Below are 22,393 nucleotides of genomic sequence, written 5' to 3' on the forward strand. Positions count from 1 at the left end.
TACATCTAAGATCATTTTAATGGTAAGACCTATCTTCTCTTGTCTATGTTAAAATCTATATAATGTATATGGATAAATGTAACCTTAACTGATTTAGATACTATGTTCTTATGAATGTCAAAAAGGTCAGTGAACACATTTAGTGTTTTAGTCAACCATGGACTGAAGATTAGAGTTACTAAAAAGTAGGTATGGAGCTTTTTTCCCGTAGCTCAAATCCAGCCCAAATTTGCATCAGGTAAGATATCTTAAATAGTTCAGGCAGAATAAATCAGGAGGTACATCTCAAGTTCTCACTGGACAAATGCCCATTTCATCAAGAAAGTAATAAACCATGGCACCCATGACAAACTTCAATGCTATTTGCTTGACACAGTGCCAGTTCAAGGCTTGTCCATGTGTTTCAGATCAAAAGCTCCAGGACACAACCAAGGTGACACCCCAATCATACAATCTACTGCCTGTCCAATCTACTGCAATCCAGGTCTTTTGCAAATACTCCTTGGTCTGCTGGCTAATGAGGTCAGACAGTACTGTCCACTCCAGACATATTCTTTTTAGGGTATCATCTCTCCAAGAGACATTCCATGAGGACATAGCCTTAAATGTGCCATCAAAGGGAATTATAATGATAGAATTTATTAACATTTTTTATGAGTCAAAAGTCATACATCTAAGGAAACATGAAATAAAATAGGATTAAACAGCAACCGAATTTCTGAAATGATGTAGTAGATGATGTTTATGCTATTGGGAAGCTTTTGTTACACAGAAAGATAAAAGCTGAACTTAAGACTTGCAGACACCCCTGACTACAGATCTTAAACAGACCTCCTTTTCTCAGCAATTGACAGCCTCCCCACATAGAGAGAGTGAGCTTGTGCATCTGCATTCACATAGATATGAGAAGACTGCCTTTCCTTTTTTGTTTTCTTTTACTTTCATACCTCTTAACACAACCTTTCTAAAAGGGAAGCCTGAGAGTGAAATCATTTGAATTCACAAGTGAGTACCACAGTACACCAACATAAACTAACATCCCTGTCGAGGAGTCAACAACATCCTTCCCATGTAGTTCTCAAATCCCATGATGAGTAGAGCTCCAAAGATACTCAGTCATCTTTAATGTAACACATGCTCTGAAAACAACCATCCAGTGGGTTATTAGTCTTCCAGTGGCCATCTCCCTGCTTAAATAAAGATATTATAGCCACAGCCTTCGGCAGTCATCTCTCCACTACAGGAGGTTTGAGACAATGTTGGAAAGAAAAGAGATGAAAAGGAGCAAGAAAGACATGGAACTTATAATATGAGCAAATGCAAACTAGCAGAAATCATATAAACAAACATTCTCCAGTGGTGTCAGAAGCATAATGAGTGAATGATGCAATAGCTAATTGGTCAATCTCTGTTCAGGCACATCTCTGTGGCAACCACAGACTGTGTGTACAAAATGATTTCAGTCCAGAATGGAGTCACAGAATCACAGAAGGGTTTGGATTGGAAGTGAACTTTAAAGATCATCTAGTCCGACAGACTTGCCACGGGCAGAGGTACCTTTGACTAGATCAAGTTGTTCAAAGCCATCCCACCTGAATTTGAACACTTCCAATGTTGTGAAGTACTGCTTTGAACTCTCTTACTTACTCTTATCCCCTCTTGTTGTTATTCACATGGTTCACAAACCAGTTTTGATAACCTGAGTCCATGTTACTTGTGGAGAAAGCAAAACCAGAAGCTCTGCTGCAGATGGGGGGGGGTGGACCATGGTGCATGGTGGGGACTTTTAGTTCTAGTGACCATAACAAATGTAGTCTAAAGTAAAAATACCCATATGTACTCACTGTAGCTATAAGGCCTCAGAATGAATCAGTTTGATCAGCTGATCTGTTTTTAAGGTGTATAATTTCTTGCCAACGTAGAGTGCATTAGAAAAAATACTTCTGGATGTTCTTGCTATAGCATATGCTCTATGACAATGCCATTTGGAACATGAGACACTATTTTAAAACTACACATTACATTAGAATTATCTCCTTATATAAGGTTAAATTCTGATGCAAATGAAAGGGGACGAAGCCATTCCATCACTGCCTGATGTTCCCTGCTAAGAAAGAATGGGAAGGGTATAATGCGAAAAGGAGGCCAACCATTTTAGGGAGAATACATAAAAGTAAAATCCAGGGGTTGCAAAATCCACATGTACTAAACCCATGACTCAAATTAGTATAATTGAAAACCATTAGGCTCAGCTCTGTTCAAGTAAAAATTAACTTTATAGAGACTATCATTATAGCTATTGCTTCATCAGGAAAATACATCATGGTTATATTTTATAATTTTTATCCTCTCTTCCACGTAGCTGCTAGAAGGCAGTTACATTGAGAACTGGATCTTTCCTAAGTTGTTAACAGGACACATTCCTTTCAGTTCATGGCTAGTATTATGAGAGTTTCTGTCTTATGTCACTATTTCTGACATATGCTGGAGATAGAATATCTTGGCTCAAAAAATATTGGACCATCATTTTATGAGATGAGAATTTCTAGACCACAAAAGCAGTTAGATTTACTACTGACAATACAGAGGTAATGATGACCTATCCTTATATAGCCCAGAGTCTTACATACTGTAAACTCAATTAGCAATTCTTTTATCTTCATCCGAAACAGATAAATTGAAAATTGTAGATTGAGAGCTTTACTCATATAGCTCTGACCACACGGATAAATATTGCCTTGCTTTAGCAGAATAATTTCTAGCCCTTTCATTTTTCATTCAGTTTGAGTTGTTTGATTCTAAGACTCCATATTCCAGGCAGATCACTCATTTATGAACACAATGCAGGAAAATGTGCATTTGTTAGAGATGAAAGGCATGAAAGTTGCCCATAATTTTGCTGCAAATAAACTTTTCCTTTGGTTTATGCTACATCATGCCCTTCTATTTGAATAGTTTTGATAAAGAACTGTAACTCCCTTTTCTTTCACTATACACAGTGTGGATACATTAGATAAACACTTTTATATGTACCCGTCAAGGAGAAATATTCCACACAACGAAGCAGACCTTGTGAAATAACATTTCACTTATCTGTTATGTCTTTCTGAACCTTTCCTAAGAACTATGTCTCTGAGCCCAGCCTACAGCCACATATAGTCTTGCTCCAACAAATTTCTAATTTTAAAGACCAGCAAACAAATATAAATATATGAGCAAGGAAGGCTTCAACAGTAACATGAACATTATTTTACTTCTTTTACTTTACTTTTGTTGTTACACCTAAAAGAGTCATTTTTCATAACAGGCAATTTACAAGCATACACAGGCTTTGAAGAGGTCTTCAAAATACTTTGGAGAAATGTACCATATCATCTAAGCCAAAAATCAGGTTTGTTTATTTTGTTTTTGTGGTTTTTGTATTTTTACTGGACAGGACTTCAGTGATACACTCATATAAAATAACACACAATAATACACATGGCTAACCTCTAACTACAACAACATAGCCAATATGAGAATAGAGGGAGCAGTAAATTTGAAAGTATGGCTAGTACTGGAGAAAAGATTTGAGCAAACACAATATGAAAAAAAAAAAACTTATTTATAAGTACCTACTTTCAAACTTACCTGGATGTTTGCAATGAATATGGACATGAAGAAAAAAACAAAAACTGTTCAATTTGCACACCTCTCTCCACACTTGTCAATCACTTTTCAGCAGCAAGTATTTCAAAACAGTAGTTATAACCTCTGCTAACAGAAAAGCACAGCCCATTTTGGTGAAATAAAGTTGACATTTAATTTACTCCTGTAAATTTAAGCTGTTCATTCATTGCTCTTTTATGTTGGCAGATAAGATTTCTTTAATGTTCTTGTGCGAAACAATAAATACAGTGTAGTTAAATTTTAGATAGGAAAACATTATGCTTTGTCTTGACAGCACAACAGTTAGGCATAAAGTTATAATGTTCAAGTAATCTCTTCTGAGACTCTCTCTGTCATAAGATATAGTCTTTCAAAGCATATATGTATCTGTCATTTGATTTTTCCTGAAATCAGAAATAGATGCATATCCTGACTCTTCATGTACAGATCTGGATTTCTCTCTCTTTCAGCCTCCCTCTCCATGCTATAAATAGATCTATCTGACGAAACAGAAAGTTATTATTTCAGCCTAGGTGAAAACTGCTGCTAACCACTGATTTATTTAGTTTTAAATAAAACCATCAGTCCAGTAAAATGGTATCAAGAAAACAAAACACACCACTTATAGTTTAATTACTTCTTTTGGTCTTTCTAACGTTGATGATATTTTAAGTAGTGAACTAGGAGTTATTTCTCCAATAATGAAGAAACAGATGCATCCATCACACTTCATGTACATGAAGTAAATCAAACTCAGTTCCAAAACCTCATATGCAAATACGTCTATTTATTTCGTGCGAAAAGAGGCAAAGTATCCATTGTTCCTTGTTTAGCCCAAGAGATTAAAACCTTCACATTCCATAATCAATCCAGTTAATCTCTCCCATTTTCTACATTCTTAAACATTAACTGTCTAATATCTCTACATTTGCCAGATTTGTCTTGAAACAAAGTTGTGTATTAAACAAAGAACTTGTATGATGAGAATATACTCGGTGATGTGGAAGCCACAAAGAAAATCCCAGCTGGTTTAGTAAATAATAAGATGTAATATCAAATTTCAAACTTTCATCAAACATACTCATGAATCACACTAAGGTCTCTTTTCAGCTTGGTACTTCTCTTATTTTTATTGTTATTGGATTATCAAAAGTCTGTCATACAATCCAGAATATCAGGGTTTTTTTTTAAACCACAGAAAATGAACCACAGAAGTTCCCATACAGACAGAACACTATACTGAATTGATCTGCAAAGAAGCAGCCACCCTCAGCAACTACTGCACAAGTACAGATTAATTTTATAGTGCATTATTACGACAGATACCTCAGCATGTTCATGATGGCCCCTATTACTGCTGCCTCTTATGTTTTAAAAGCTATTGTGCTTACACCATATCTTACTGAAACATCTGCAGACTTTCAAGCAAAAGGATCAAGGGGTACTCTCAATCATCATTGCCCAACAAGGTGCTCAAAATCATGGTCAGAATTCAAAGGTGAAATACCTGATGAAACAGATCACAAAATACTATTAGTTGCTGTATAGTGGACAGAATTTCTTACCTTAAGTATTGTCCACTGCCATTCTCCTCTATAATCAGTAGTCTGGAAAGGTACCATTGCAAAAGGAAAGTTTTCCTCAAATGACCAAAAGCGCATCTCTATTTTAACCATTAATGTTTAAAGAGAGCTCTCAATAGTATAAAATACTATAATAATAGAATAAAGTCACAAGAAGCAAGCACAAGATGATGAACATGTGATATGTCAAAGGAACTTGAACTATCCAACCTTAAGGGAAAAACTGTCTGGGTACTCTAAACTTTTCTAGAAAAACAAAACAAAAGACTCTGAAGGTATTTCTCTTATGGCTCTAATGCTTTCAATTATTAGAGATCTTTGGGATGTAGAATCCATAGGGCTCACCAGGCAGGTGCAGGAGTTTCTATATGCTTCCGGAGACCAGGATATAGATGGTGCTTACAAAACGGAAATGCGGCTGGTATGTTGTCTGATAATGTGGGCTGTTGAGCAAGCCTTTTAGAGCTATGGACAGCCATAACAAAGCTTAGTAGAACCTAGGCTTCTGTCAGCATCCCTTGACCTTTAACACTTCCAACCAAAACCCTTATCCCACAGTAGTCTAATGCTAGCAAATGACAGCAATCAGATTGCTTAAAGCAACACTCTGCCTCTAAAAACCAGATTTGCATCTGAAATCTAAACCAAACTCCTAATGATCCAGATAGTCTGCAAGAGGAAGAGCTGAAACACACATGAACATTTTATATATGGAAGTAATTGGGTTAGTTAGTTAACAGAGGTTAGGTATAGTCTTCAGGGTTCCTCTAAATTCACTTCCAACATCCAGAGTATACTATGCCGTGATTTCCTCCCTCTGTTTAACAAAGACTCCACTAAAAGATATTATTATTGCTAGTCCAGGATTTATTAAACATTTTTGTTGCCACTAAAATATTACATAGTAAGAGATACTGAAAAAAAATACTTTATTTTTAATTAGTGCCAAAGGAACTTGGAGCCTAAAGAGTAATTATTTATGGTTTAGTATAAATTGAAAGAAATATTAAAAAAATAGTATTTCAACAATTGAAGAAATCCTCTCTATTTCATCAGAAATGTTCAACATACTAGTAGAGGTAGTACATCTCTCCCTGAAAATGAAATTTTCCTGGTCTGATAGAGGAATATTAGGACAGCAAGGGGGTAGGGTTTTTTATTTAAACCAATTTCTGCTAGTTTCAAGAAACAACTACAAAGGGAATCCTCCCTGCTCAGCATTTAAAGAGCAGGCCAAGAGGAAAGAAGAAACTTGAAGGGAAGAGGAGATGGCAGTCCTGCATCTCTACTCAACTTGTATTTCTTTTCCACTATTCAATGCCATCTGAAAAGGCTAAATTTACATAGAAAACACACTCTGGGCCCTCAGACCCAGACTGTTCATTAACATTTTAATTTTAGTGATCACCATTTCCAGGATAGAATGCAAAGACACAAAACATAAACTTTCTCATTTTGCAAAACAGTGTAAATCATACATATTAACCCTTATACTGCAAAATATGGCTGCTAGAATTGCATAGAAGTAGTTATGCAATTCAGACATATTGCTTGGGCAATATCTTTTCCTTCTTTTAGCTGCTAAATCTCCATCTTAAAATGCAGTGATTTCAATTAAAGCAGAATATAAAGCATATAAAACATAGGCTAATGTCTGAATTTGAAATACAATGTGTGCCTTGAGGCACTGTATCATAATTCAGTGTTGCTTGCTTTCTGTCTAAATGTGTACTTACTAACAATAAAGGCTCTGCTTTGTTATATAGGTAGAATACTTGGCATATTGCAAAATTTTTTTTCCAAAGTTTATGCAGACTAACTTCATTTCATAATGACCTCTAGTCCTTACAACAGCTCTGAGCAACTTGAGATGTTGATCATGTCTACATCCATGTTTGTACAATACCTACTGTAACGGGGCACTGTCAAAGTCTGGGGACTCTGGGCAATATTGTAACATAAATATTAAATAATAATAAAGTTCTGTCAAGTCAGTGATCTGTGAACTACAGAACTTTCACATGATAGTACATTATGGCTCAAAGGCAGCCCTTAGCAGCCATCATATAAAATCCCTATGGTCTAAAAAGTACTTAAACAATGATTTACACAAAAGCCATAAAATTAATAGGAATTACATATATTCAAAATTAGTACATATACCAAAATTTACATTTATGCTACAGATAAGAGACTTCAAGAACTCATTTTTTCCTTTGTTCTTTCAATAATTTCAGTGCCAAACTCTAAAAAATGTTCATAGATATATACACATACTAGTATAATCCTAATTAACCAAGTGTTATTGAAACACTGAAATAGATTTTGATAAAATTGGAAAATATAGTCCAGGTTGACAGACAAGTATAAGAATTAACAATTAGTCTAAACTGGTAAAATAGTTTCAAAAAAGTTTCTCAAGATAAGACTTGAATTGATTTTCCATTTCATCCATTCCTAGCCAATAATTTCACTATTTTCATCCATAAGCACCACTCAGTGTACTGGCATTAATGTCTATCTAGATGCAAGTTGAACTGACTTACCTGGAAAATTGGATTTGCCCACAGAGGGGACAAAAGATATGGGCAAGAAGAAAAAGGAAATTGAAGAATTAAAAATAGAAAATACCTGTTTGGGTATTTCATCAAGAAACAGGGGAAAAAAAACACACACACACACACAAGCACATTGCAAAGTACCAAAAAGGAAACCAAAAGCATAACACACATCAGTATTTAATTTTACAAAAGAAAGTTGAATCAAATACACTGAATACCAAGTATTTGAAAGAGAGAGAGAAATCTGAATCCTTTAGATGTATTAACTGGAGAGGAAGGGAACCAATGGTTTATCTAAAACATGCCCTGAATTATGCTCTAAAAAAACAGTGAACGCTAAAAGTTGTATTTCATAAGAAACAGCTTCTCTATTTTGTATGTTTCTCCTATATCATTAGATATCTTTTACTTTTTCCTTATTGGTGGGAAAAAAAAAAAAGTTACTTCTGCTGACATTAAAAGCTTGATTTTACAAACTATTTAATGCACTCTAAGGATACTGTTAAAAGACATTGGCATGTTGATATGAGCCGTACAAAGGTCAGTGATTTGGAGGCTCTTTCAGACAATTTGCCAGGATTTTGGCATTTTGTAAGCACACACAGGACAGCTCTCCAGCAAGCTGACCTTGACAGTGAATTGGATAAATAAACCTTCAATTTACCCCCTCCAGCTCGATGCTAGCCCAGCTGATCCCTCTGGAGCCTTCACCTGTCCATATCGTTCAAAAGACTGTAACTTTCAACTGACGAACATCCACAGCTTTACAGGTTCTGTGACAAACACCATCTAACAGATAAGGCTTCTGAAAAGTCAAAGTCAATAGTGTTTCCATTGAAAATTTAATGCTGCTTCCATCTTTACCCATCATTCTTCCTACTGTTGCATGTATCCCAGGAGGCACTTCAAGCAAAAGCACTACTCCATAACAGGTAATGACGTGGTATTTAATGATACTGTCCAAAGTGATCCTAGCCCATGGAAAGTAATGTGCACTCATGTACCAGATAAGCACGGCTGAATGTACTAGAACAGCAGTATCTTTCACTGCACTGTCACTAGATACAATGTGACATATGCTCTGCCATTGTACCTGGCTTTTCCTTTTACTTCACCATCAGAGGAAAAGAGCATTTTCAGATACAGAGCACCAAAGTGTTAAGGGAATTCAGTAAAAGGTAGGATGGCAACATATCCGTAATTAAGTATTCACAGCCTCTTTAATACTTCAGTGCTCTTGGATTTGCTACTAAAATCTGTGAATTATACCTCATTGAAGAATGTCCTTAATCGACTCTGACATGTTTTATTGGAGGCAGAAAAAATGTTTCAGTATGATAGATAAGGTTAAAAATGTTACTACTCTGATCATTTACTCTAGTGTCTTGCAAAAAACTCCAAAGCCAAAAACCATTTACATCATTCATCTGATGCAATGGAGAAAAGAAAGCATTATCTGACAGCCCATTTTAGCTGATGGAACAAAGTGCACATTTTCAATTTTCTGACAAACTTATGTTGTTTATGTAGATAAAAAAAAAACAACTGTAACATTTCTACTGCATGCCAAAAGGATCTGAAATTCGAGTTAAACAGCAAAGTACCTTGAGACCATGCAGAACATAGCATGACAAACAAAAATCATCTTTATGGTTTCAAACCAAATAATATGTGTTTTCTATTCTAATAGCACAGAGTTTTATTCTAACAGAGTTTTCAGGCAGCCCCAGAACACTGCAGCAAAGCTCAGCGCGACATCTCTATGCATGCATGAGAATACTTCTCTCACTGCAGCATTACCTGGGAGGTAGTGTAATAAAAACTGCTGAAATATTTTTAACTAAACATTTTAGCTGAGTTTTTCTTGTATTATTTTTTATATTCTCCAGATAAACATGGCTTCTACTTATACTATTCACTGCAAAATGGATGAGCAGGAATCTCATACATGTTCAACTTCTATTATTAGTTTTATTGGAGAGATTCCATGACTATGTAGTGAGGTTAGAAAGGAAAGAAAAGGTAGAAACTCATCTACAGCATCTTCTATATGGAAAGTCATGACACCATCGGGGAAAAAAATGGTTATATTATATTCCTTAGGACATAGAGGGTTGTTTTCAAATAAATAACTTATACATTATTACCTATATGGACAGACTATACATGACACAGAGAGAAAGAGAGAGAGAGAGAGATTTAGTGTGCTTTATACGTCCCTATTTTGCTTTTTCACCAGAAAAGATGCCTATTCTATTTGGCCATACCAATAAAAGGAAATAATTAAATGTAATTTTATTTACTACATTAATTCACAAGATGTCCAATTCAACACAAATTAGGAACAAACAACATTTACTGTAAAAATAAAGTAGTTCCATTTAAGTTCATTTTACTGTTCACACTCCTAAAAGTAAGCACGCATTTAAAGAACTGGCTCAATTACCTTAGGCTTTGCGGTAAGTCTCTACAACACCCCTAAATTACTAAGACATCTATGAACTGCACTGTTGACCATTAGAAACTGAACTGAGAACTTACAAATAGCTGGCTAAGACCCTAATTCTACAGTACGAACAAGGTTCTAAATTAGGACCAGATGTTGGATTTCATTCTTTAAACAACAGTTTTAGGGACAGAGAAAGATCAATCTTCTAAGCCTACTTCTGTCTGCAGATAATATGACCCGTCTAATGAGGCTGCTGAATGCTTTATGAGCAATTCCATCCACTAGTTACTATACTCTGGCACCAAAATTGAAATATTCATTCTAAATCTTGCCATTAGGACTGTATTGCACTCCTGTCAAATTTCCAGTGCCAATTCTTATATTCCATTGTGATTGAGTGTTTCTCTAGAACCAAACAGATAACAGAAAGGTCCTCTTACACAGCCTGTAACAGTACCAGCGCATTAAGTTCCCGTTTCCCATACACACTCTTTGGGAAGGAGACACTGGGAAAACAGCTTTCCATAACTCAGTCACACACATGTTACCTGCTGCTGCCATTAGCTACCTATCTCTTTGTATATATGTTTTAACTACAATCATAAAACTGCTACCAAATAGAACATTCCCTTCTCCAAGAAACAGGAAAGGGGAATAAAAGAAAAGGAGAACAAAGAACTCACTGCATTTTTCAAAATTTTGAACAAAAATTATGGCCATGTACTCAGTAGAATGTAAAAAATAAAAATAAAAAAATCCAACATGGAAAAACATACAGCACAAAATATCTGTTTGTTGGCCACACTAGGGACTGTCAAAATCATGCCTCTGTTACACTGTAATGCATTGCCATATACATAACCATGACCTAGGTAACCATGAAGAAGGCAATCTTCTGAAAGCTATTCTTGTAAGAGCATACGTGAATTTGAGGAATTACACAAAGCCTTCCTACTTTAACATTTTTATAATGTCTTTACCTTAGAGAGCTCATTGTCACACTCTAGAATAAACTCTTTCCTTGACTGCTGCATAGCCATTGTCAGTGCTAGGACTTCTGGCCATGGGAAGATGTCAGGGACTACAACTAACCCATGCATCCTCCAAGGTAACTGTGGAGAACAGGCAGAGAAAGAGGGTCATTTCTTTACTTCTCCTTCTCTGAGAAGACCAAGAGAGTTAAAAGATAGTACTTAATATTAAATTTGAGTTTTGTCCTGCTATAAAAAGAAAACAGATGAAGAACTCAAAGGCTATAAGTCAAAACTTACATTCTGGAGGTAAGTACCAAATCTTGCTCAAACATAGAACAGTGTCAGAATTAACCTCAGAAGATTTTACTTAAATCTGGTATATTCTTGATGATTGAATCTTTACATATGCAATTTCTCATCACAGAAATTAACATATACCATCTCAGCCCACATATCACAGCCACATATGTATAAGTTCCCTCTTTATATGTCTCAGGTTTTTGAATCCTGCTTCCATTGCCTTTGAAATTATTTATTATATTGTTTTTGCTGCATAGTAATTGCTTTTTTTTTCTACACTGTAGGGCTCAGGAGGAAGAAAAGGAGAGAAAGAAAATGTATTTTCCTTGTTATTAACATCCAGGCTGCTTTTCTTCTTTATTTTAAAGTAAGATGTTTTATTTCCCAGGCAGCATGTATGCCTTGCTCTATGAAGTGAGAGGTGCAATTGCTGCCCTGGCTCTGTGTGTGATTGTGGCCTTAGAAGTCAAGGATAAAAGAAAAAAAACTTGCATTTTGCATTGCAGAAAAATCACTGCATTACTTAGGTAATTGTTTGAGTTGGGTCAGACTGGTGGCAGGGTTCTGGACCCTCTAACTCCATTCCTTTTGCTTTATTTATTAGTCTCACTTATTAAAAGAATGTCTTGGTTTATATGATGGGTAACATTAAAGCAAAAGTTAAATCACTTATATTTGCAACCTAAGTCAGTGATTGACCAAAAAAAAAATGTGCTACTTTTTCATACAGATGATCTAAATGACATGAAAACCACAAGCTCACAAGCAGAAGCTTCCAGATTTCAAACTTTTTTTAAATTTTCCTTGAAGTTTTAATTCTGGTGCCCCAGAATGCACAGACTGTTTAAGAAATTTCTATACTCAAACCTTTAACCTTTTCATATACTATTCCATTATTTTCATCCTCAATGTGCAACATATTTGTTTTAATAAGCTATTCACTATCCCCAAAATCTTCAGAGACACAAAGGAGTTGTAGTTAGAGCCACGTACTGAAAGAGATGACTTCTGGTTGTTGTTCCTGGGCCTATATGTCCTTTTTATCTGTGTCTAATTTCTAAGACAACTTCTTTTTTCAGAGTTTTCCCACTTGCTGGTGTTAACTTCCCTTTCAATCCTCACTCCTTTATCTGAATAGTACTTGGTACAGAGTGAGGTGCATTACTGTAAGCCATTAGAGATATTCTTAGTTTTTATTTCCAGCCTATTAGTTTTTCTTCTGCTACTGTTTCGGTTGCCTTCAGCAATGTACTGTTTCAGTGTACAACTTCTATATTTGCTTGAGGCCACAACAGTATCAGTGTTCTCTGTCATTCCATTTTGTTTCAGACAGTCTTTGAACTCACTTGAAAAATTGTGGACTGTTGTCACCAAGAACTGAGAATGTAAACCTATATGTTGTGAAAAACATGGCCCAGTCTATGCCAAAAAATTATTGTGGAAAGTCTAAAAGGAAATGGAAGCCTGAGAGTACCATGAGATCTAATACTAAACAGTGGCATGGTTTATCAAGGTAACACTTTCCCTTCATTCTTTTAGGACTTGCAAGTCAGACTTGTCAGGAGACTATCCTCAAATCTCTTCCATAACTCTTCTTCTTTGTTATTGAAGTGTTCAGTATTAATCACACTCTCGATATCAATTCACAGAATCACAGAATCGTCTAGGTTGGAAGAGACCTCCAAGATCATCTAGTCCAACCTCTGTCCTAACACTAACAAGTCCTCCACTAAACCATATCACTAAGGGCTACATCTAGATGTCTTTTAAAGATCTCCAGGGATGGTGACTCAACCACCTCCCTGGGCAGTCCATTCCAATGCCTAACAACCCTTTCAGTAAAGAAGTTCTTCCTAACATCCAACCTAAACCTCCCCTGGCGCAACTTTAGCCCATTCCCCCTCGTCCTGTCGCCAGGCACGTGGGAGAATAAACCAACCCCCACCTCGCTACAGCCTCCTTTAAGGTACCTATAGAGAGCAATGAGGTCTGCCCTGAGCCTCCTCTTCTCCAGGCTAAACAACCCCAGCTCCCTCAGCCGCTCCTCGTAAGACTTGTTCTCCAGACCCCTCACCAGCTTCATTGCCCTTCTCTGGACTCTCTCAAGCACCTCCATGTCCTTCTTGTAGCAAGGGGCCCAAAACTGAACACAGTACTCGAGGTGTGGCCTCACCAGAGCCGAGTACAGGGGCACAATCACTTCCCTAGACCTGCTGGTCACACTGCTTCTTATGCAAGCCAGGATGCTGTTGGCCTTCTTGGACCCCTGAGCACACTGCTGGCTCACATTCAGCTGCCTACCAACCAGTACTCCCAGGTCCTTCTCTGCCAGGCAGCTTTCCAACCACTCATCTCCCAGCCTGTAGCGCTGCTTGGGGTTGTTACGCCCCAAATGCAGGACCTGGCACTTGGCCTTGTTGAACTTCATGCAGTTGACCTCAGCCCATCGGTCCAGCCTATCCAGATCCTCCTGCAGAGCCTTCCTTCCCTCGAGCAGATCGACACACGCACCTAACTTGGTGTCATTTGCAAACTTATTGAGGGTGCACTTGATCCCCTCATCCAGGTCATCGATAAAGATATTAAAGAAGACCGGCCCCAGCACTGAGCCCTGGGGGACTCCACTAGTAACCGGCCTCCAACTGGATTTGGCTCCATTCACCACAACTCTTTGGGCCCGGCCATCCAGCCAGTTTTTAACCCAACGAAGCGTACGCCAGTCCAAGCCATGAGTAGCCAGTTTCTTGAGGAGAATGTTGTGGGAAACAGTGTCAAAAGCCTTACTGAAGTCAAGGTAGATCACATCCACAGCCTTCCCCTCATCCACCAAGCGCATCACTTGGTCATAGAAGGAGATCAGGTTCGTCAAGCAGGACCTACCTTTCATAAACTCGTGCTGACTGGGCCTGATTTCCTGGTTGCCCTGCAAGTGCCGCGTGATGACACTCAAGATAATCTGCTCCATGAGCTTCCCTGGCACTGAGGTCCAACTAACAGGCCTATAGTTCCCCAGGTCTACCCTCCGACCCTTCTTGTAGATGGGCGTCACGTTTGCTAGCCGCCAGTCGACAGGGACCTCCCCTGATAGCCAGGACTGCCGATAAATAATGGAAAGCGGCTTGGCCAGCTCCTCTGCCAGTTCGTTCAGTACTCTCGGGTGGATCCCATCCAGCCCCATCGACTTGCGTACATCCAAGTGTTGTAGCAGGTCGCCAACCATTTCCTCATGGATAGCGAGGGCCACATCCTGCTCCCCATCCCCTTCCACCAGCTCAGGATACCACGTATCCAGAGAACAACCGGTCTTGCCGCTAAAGACTGAGGCAAAGAAAGCATTGAGCACCTCAGCCTTTTCCTCATCCCTTGTAACTAAGTTTCCCCCCGCATCCAGTAAAGGATGGAGATTCTCCTTAGTCCTCCTTTTTGTGTTGATGTATTTGTAAAAACATTTTTTGTTATCTTTAACAGCAGTAGCCAGATTGAGCTCCAGGTGAGCTTTGGCCTTTCTAATTTTGTCCCTGCACAGCCTCGCAACATCCTTATAGTCCTCCTGAGTAGCCCGCCCTCTTTTCCAAAGATTATAAACCCTCCTTTTTCTCCCAAGCTCGAGCCACAACTCTCTGCTCAGCCAGGCCGGTCTAGTTCCACGTCGGCTCGTCTTTGGGCACGTGGGGACAGACCGCCCCTGAGCCATTAAGATTTCCTTCTTAAGGAGTGCCCAGCCTTCCTGGACTCCTTTGCCCTTCAGAACCTCCTCCCAAGGGACTCTGCCAACCAGTGTCCTGAACAGCTCAAAGTCAGCCCTCCGGAAGTCCAAGACAGCGGTTTTACTGGTCCCCTTCCTGACCTCGCCAAGAATAGAGAACTGAACCATTTCATGGTCACTCTGCCCAAGACAGCTCTCGACCACCACATCTCCCACCAGTCCATCACTGTTTGTGAACAGAAGGTCTAGCGGGGCACCTCCCCTGGTAGGCTCTCTAACCAGCTGCGTCAGGAAGCTATCTTCCACGCTCTCCAGAAACCTCCTAGACTGCTTTCTCTGGGCTGTGTTGTGCTTCCAGGATATGTCTGGGAAGTTGAAGTCCCCCACGAGAACAAGCGCTGACGATTTCGCAGCTTCTGCCAGCTGTCTGTAGAACTCCTCATCAGTCTCCTCATCCTGGTTTGGCGGTCTATAACAGACCCCCACCAGGAAGCTTGCCTTGTTGGCCTTCCCTCTGATCCTAACCCATAGGGACTCAACCTTATCATTCCCAGCCTCAAGTTCCTCAACATCTAAACACTCTCTAATATAGAGAGCCACACCACCACCCCTTCTGTGCTGCCTGTCCCTTCTGAAGAGCCTATAGCCAGACATTGCAGCACTCCAGTCATGAGAGTGGTCCCACCACGTTTCCGTGATGGCAACCAAGTCATAGCCTTCCTGCTGCACAATGGCTTCCAGCTCCTCTTGTTTGTTACCCATGCTGCGTGCATTAGTGTGGATGCACTTCAGTCGGGCCATTGCCTTCTTCCCCGGCTTTGCCATTGTTCCCCCCGGCACAGCTCCAACAAGCCTTCTTTCAGCCCCATCCCCCTTCTTTCCTAGTTTAAAGCCCTCTCAACGAGCCCTGCTAGCTCCTGGGCTAGGATCCGTTTTCCCCTTAGAGATAGGGACCCGTCTGTGGCCATCAGGCCAGGTGCCGAGTAAAGCGCCCCATGGTCAAAAAAAACAAAATTTCTGTGTTGGCACTAGCCTCTGAGCCACGTGTTAATCAGGTGGGCTTTCCGTGTCCTCTCGGTACCCCTCCCTGATACTACAGGGATAGATGAAAACACCACCTGTACTCCCGCTCCATCCACTAACCGTCCCAGTCCCCTAAAGTCCCGTTTGATAGCCTTCAGGCTTCTCTCTTCAAGATCATCACTGCCAGCCTGGACTATCAAAAGAGGGTAGTAGTCAGAGGGGCGAACCAGGTTGGGAAGCTTCCTGGCAACATCCCTGTCCCTGGCCCCAGGGAGGCAGCAGACTTCCCTACGGGAATTCCGTTCACTGTCTCTCCAAAACTCTCCAAAAACTCTCCAAATTTTTACTTTCAAATTTAACAGAAATTTCACAGAATCAATATTGTTATCTATCAAAATTTAAATTTCCTGAAATGCTCATTTCTACTTGCATCAAGCAGAACTCCTTTCTAGTCTGCTGCTAGACACTAACCCAGACACATTTCCTCAGTTTCCCTATCTCTTCAGGAGAGCTGCCTGTTCTCCTTTTGCTTCTCTTAGTGTCATTTCATACTTGACTGCCTTCTCTGTATCATATTATATACTATATATTCTTCTGCTATATTTCACTTTGCTTCCTCTACATTTTAAGATAATCACAAAGGAGCATCAGCTGCTCACTGTCCACTAAGCCTGTTTTGTACCCTGAAATTATATGCGCATTGTCCATAATCCTTGCACATGCCTGAAATCCTTATGAGTGACTTAGAGTGTACATTGTCACCTGTCAGTGAAGCCAATGTTGTAAAAGACATGTACAAAACTGTTTCAATTACCATAGCAGACAAAGGACTCCTCTATCTTCTTCAAAATACCTTTATTGTGCAGCTCACTGTCCTTACCAGCATATTGTAAATTTCCAAGAGCACTGCCTTTGAACTTCAATTACCATCACTTCATCTCACAATAAAAGTAGTAGTAGTTGTGCTTCTGGTTTGCATCATTAGTATAATAAAAACCGCATTGTTCAACCAAAATGCTGCAACCAAATTTTCAACCATGGTAGCATAAATTTAAGGCCCTTAATCCATAACTAGATGCATAATTTAAGGTAACTAGATTTTAAGGACATGGAATATTAACAGAGCAGGTGCAAAATTTATGTGAACAACAAACCTATGAAAATACTGATACTACTGAAGAATAAATGCAGTGTTTCCCTTCCTGAGCGTGACTCTTTCCATCTGAAATGCACATACAAAACATCAAATCCTCCTGTAGTGTGACACACTATGTAAACGTATATACACACATGCACACACAAATGTAAAATATTAAAAATTTAAATTAAATTAAATATTAAAATATCTAAAAAAGCTTATAGAATGAACCAGTAAAATCATTCTTCACTTCCTTCACCAAGTTCAGCTGGGTACTATCCTTCCTTATTATTCAGAATTAATCTCATATATAAATATAAGTATTTATTTAATTAGCATGCTCATATAAAATATTTATATTTCCTATCCTATAGCTCTAACTTCATCCCAGCCTTTCCTGGCTAAAAAGGAAAACATTAAATTTAGCAAACTCCTACAGAACTGCAGAACCAATTCTGGTCACCAGATCCCTAGCAAGTACTCCAGGACAGCCAGATCTGTACAAACATCCATTTTGTGGAAGAAATAAGAACTTGTCTTCCGATGAACCTTTATCAAGACACGGTTGAATGTTTTGGGTCATGGGGTTGTGGGTGAAAAATGCTTCCTTTACCTATATAAAGCTACAAAGAGTTATATCCTGTTTTTTAGAGGTGGCTGCAACATTACTACTGAAGAGGTTGGGAATATTGCTTGTATGACGCAGAATTTTTGCATGGGGTTTGTATCACAGTTATGAACCTGAAAATGCAAAGATGATTCAGAAACAAAAAAAAAAAGTGCATTTTTATAAAAGATACATTAGGTGAAATCAATAGTAATTATTACATCCAATATATTTTATGTTTAAATTAAAGACAATTTTAATTTGTCATTTACTGCTAATTTTCTCGTCAGTGACAGCACCCAAATTTCTATTCAAAATTGCAAACAGTCTCTGAGTTATCACAGAATGCTTTTTATTTTAGTGCTACAATAACATAGATAATAGTTATCTTAGATGAAAGATGAAGAGATTACTGAATTCTAAACCTTAGATGGAAACAAATTTCTTATTTTAAACTGTGTCAGCCTTGCTCCACAGAAAGAATGTTTATAATCTGCAAGGAAAAAAAAAAAAAAAAAGGTAGAGCCCTCAAGAAGCAAGCCTTTCATAACTTCACCAGTTTTCACAGGCAAGTATAATTATAGTTTTGCATAACCATCTAATGAGAGGAAGTCCTTTCTTGCAGTGTTAATAAAGGACCTTGCATAACATGTTAACAAAGCAATGGCGCTCTATGTAGGTAATGTCGTTGTGTAATTAGCATGCTCATAAGATGACTTAAGATTACAGTTTATCTGAATCTAATAACTGCCTATCAGCAGCTTTACCACTCTGTCTGTTTCAATATATCTTTCCTCATGAACGGTTTGAGTATCCACCTGCTCAGAACAGTCAGAGAGGGAATAATACATGCCCCTAACAGAAGCAAAACAAAAATAGAGTTTGAGAGCAATGAAATGAATAAGCATTTGAACTTAGTTTAAAAACAGCTTCTTCACATACCTGGATGTTTATTTTGGGTATCATAAATATCAGTCTTTGCTACTAATTTCCACATTCTGTATGGCACAATATTGAAAATTGAAAAAAAAAAAAAAAAGAAGAAGAAGAAGAAATACTACTACAAATTATACTTGCCATTTAACAAACAATATTGAAGTGGAGCTCACTTAAGAATTAAGCATTTCTCTAAGCCACTTAAAGGACTACTTTCAGCAAAAACTACCTTCAGCTGGAATATTCAAATTCAGTATTTACCAGCAGCTGGTGTCAAGCACCTGTTCTCCTGTACCTGGAGATGGGCATGTAGAAGCAGAAGACGATCTGATGGTACTGCGAGACCAAACTTACTTTGCCAGCTCCCAGTTCTGCAATGGAGGCCTCAGAAAGCTGTAATAAATAAATAACCAGATCTAGTGCAAGAACTTGGTTTGGAACAATGTAATGTTGATCCACATATCCCTGTACACAGATACCCCTTCATATCACTTTATCAGATTCAAGAAAGCAAGCCAAGTGAATGACAAAGTAGACAATGAAAGATAGTGGTGAAGTTTGGGCTTGGCATATGCTTTACAGTGTGTACAATTCAAAGCTGACAGGGTGAAATGTCAGAGTTTGAGGGATCAGAAATGTTCAAAGCCCCAAGGTAGTAGAACAGTGAGGACCTTTAGTAAGACAGAAATTGAGCACAGACCACTATATATTTCCCAGCTTAAAAGCATTACAAAAGAATAAGAAATTACATATAAGCCTTTTCCTTTCCTAAAAAAAATGTATCTCCCTGAAGTAGTAACTGTAAAACAAATTAAGACATTTCCAAGTATTTGCTAACCTACTTACAGGCATCATTGCTCCCTTGGGCCTTTATAGCCTTACACCTTCCTTAACGGACTAGCTGAATAGGTAAATGGGTTATATCAGGCCAGGAAATCAATGTGTATACTGTGTTCTCAGCCACAGATGAGCTTGTCGAAGCCATTTTATTATAGCTCTAGGAGCTATATTGATCTGACTGTTAACTACTCTGAGGTGGCTAGCAATCCAATGAAGATGCGTTCTGCCATCCGTCCAAATGCTCTCTCCCCTCAATAGTTCTAACAGAGTTAAGTGTTTGCAGATTGAATTAATTTAATGTTTGCTTAATCAGAACTGACTATGCTGGAGCCTAAATTCTATTAATTACTAAAGGAATCACACTTATGCTGTAACATGACATTACGATGGAAAGGGCCTTATTTTACTATGATAAGAAGGAATAAGGGCTATGGGCAGAGTGAGAAGCCAAGTTGTATTTCATTAAAATATATATATTTTTTATTTCATATTCTCCAAACAGAAATAATTCAGATTTCTCTCTTTTTTTTTTCTTTTTTTTTTTTCTCTGAAATGGGGTTATGGTCAGTTAGTCAGAATTTCCCTTCAGTGAATTGATAAGCAAAGCAACTTAACAATATACTTGATAATGAGGATGAACAAAGTTGAAATGTCAATCAAGTTTATTTCTGCAAGTACACTAAGGTCTTCTGTTGAATAGAACAACATGCATCCGTTCTCTTTATTTTTTTATTTAGTCCTAAGGTTTGTATAGTTGAGTTTTAATAAAAGTTAGAGATACTTTCATCATTATTTTATAATATGAAAAAAAAGTTTCCCAAATTTTTCATACACAACAGCAATGACTTACAAGTAAAGCAGTAATTATTTGATGCTAATATCACCAGAAGATAAAGATTTGCAACAGTGTTATCTAAGTGTAAGTTAGTGTAAATGCTGGATTCAGAAGGATCATGGACCATTTACCAAGGAAGAACAGGTAAGGCTTCCAGGTAAATTTTCCCAGGGAAAAACTTTAAAAAAAAAAAAAAAAAAAAAGAAAAAAGAAAAAGAAAAAAGGAAAAAGGAAAAAAAAAGAAAAAAAAAGCAGGTGCATAGTGCTATTTGTGTGTTTATTCCAAAATTTGTCATGTTTGTGTTCTACAGAGGGTAGGCCTCCAAATGTTGCTTTTTTTTTCCCAAAAAGAATTTTTCATACACCATTATAGATGCTGCATGTTTTAAAGATTATTTTGCTATTGTCTGTTTTCATTTGAAAAACCAGGTGAATTTGCATTTTTTTAAAAGCCTATAGATGAAAACAGTAAGTTTTGTATAAAAGCAAAATAACATGGATTTGATTAACATAGCTGTATGCTTACAAAGCACAGTGTTAAATAACAAACAGTAGCCAACTGCACAGATCAGTTACATATGAAACATATGTCCTGGAACAATGATTTTATTTCAAGCAGAAGAACAGTCTGTGCTTTTTTCTTACACCCCAAATTACCATTTCAGTTGCACTATAAAATATGTTTCTGATAACTACCTTTATCATGTGAATAGTTTAGATTTTTCTCTAGCAGACCTACAGATCACATCAAAACAACTGTGAAAAAAACCTCTTCTGCCTGCCCCTCGTGGTCTTCATTATTATTAAGTGAATGGCAGTCTTCAAAGCTACATTTTAATCTGAGCAGAAAAGCTTCCTACAATCGTATATCCCAAATAACTAATTCTATCAAAACCTAGAAATATTACTCCAAGAAACACTGTTCAGCAGGTAAGTAAGAAGAGTGAATTCTAGTTTCAGAAGCCTACAGTGACTCTTCAGGTCTTAGAAAAAAATATTGTAAGAATTAAGCAATGCATGTATTTGAGCCAATGCAATAGATCTTGCAAAAAATTAAACATTAGATTTAGATCTGTTACCTTATAGCAATGACCTTGATTGGAAGGCAACAGAAGTCCCCACTACCTGTGCAGATACAACTGCATTTATCCAAAGAAAAAAATGCAAATAAAAAGCAAAAGCAGATCCCAGAGAAGCATTAGCTTTCCATAACTAATCCTTATGTAAAGAGACAATAGACACAAAAAGGGAGCAAAGTCTGGCAATCAACATCTATTTTCCAAGTCAAGGAGGGCCATAAAATGTATCCTGTGAATTTAGAAATATAAATTTTTTCAATTATATATATAATATATATATATATTCAATTAATATATATATATATTCAATTAATATATAATATATCAAAAGTCTTTGAGATGGCACTGGAAAAAAAAGTCTTGCTGAAAATATTTTGCTGTAGTTATTATTATTCCCACTGTGTTTTACAGGAACTGAACCATGAATCCAAAACCACACAGATGCTACAATGCTGGATAAGACATTCTAAGACATTCTAAGAGCTTACTGTATTCACTCAAAACAAAATATGAGGAGATTCAACTGTAAGTCATATTTTAGAATGATGTGGTTGGAGTTGTTGAACATTTTTCTGCATTAAATCTGTATTATAATTTGTGAAGCAGAAAAATTCAACACAGCCACAGATTGTATATAAAAAAAAAAAAAAGAAAGAAAAGAAAACAGAATAAGACTGCACTACCCAAGAACTAGGAAAATTAATTTCTTGATTG

General features: G+C 37.7%; 1 protein-coding gene across 1 annotated transcript in view; it reads right to left on the minus strand.

Moving 5' to 3' along the window:
- Positions 1 to 22,393, minus strand: part of LOC308176504 (uncharacterized protein) — a 424,460-nt gene that overhangs the window by 292,907 nt on the left and 109,160 nt on the right. The window contains exon 5 of the mRNA XM_080552300.1: positions 19,187 to 19,318. The gene's annotated coding sequence lies outside the window, so the exon portion shown is untranslated. The remainder of the gene's footprint in view (positions 1 to 19,186; positions 19,319 to 22,393) is intronic.

The sequence above is a fragment of the Anser brachyrhynchus genome, assembly GCF_964034855.1.
Source record: "Anser brachyrhynchus genome assembly, chromosome: 12".
Classification (NCBI taxonomy): Eukaryota; Metazoa; Chordata; class Aves; order Anseriformes; family Anatidae; genus Anser; species Anser brachyrhynchus.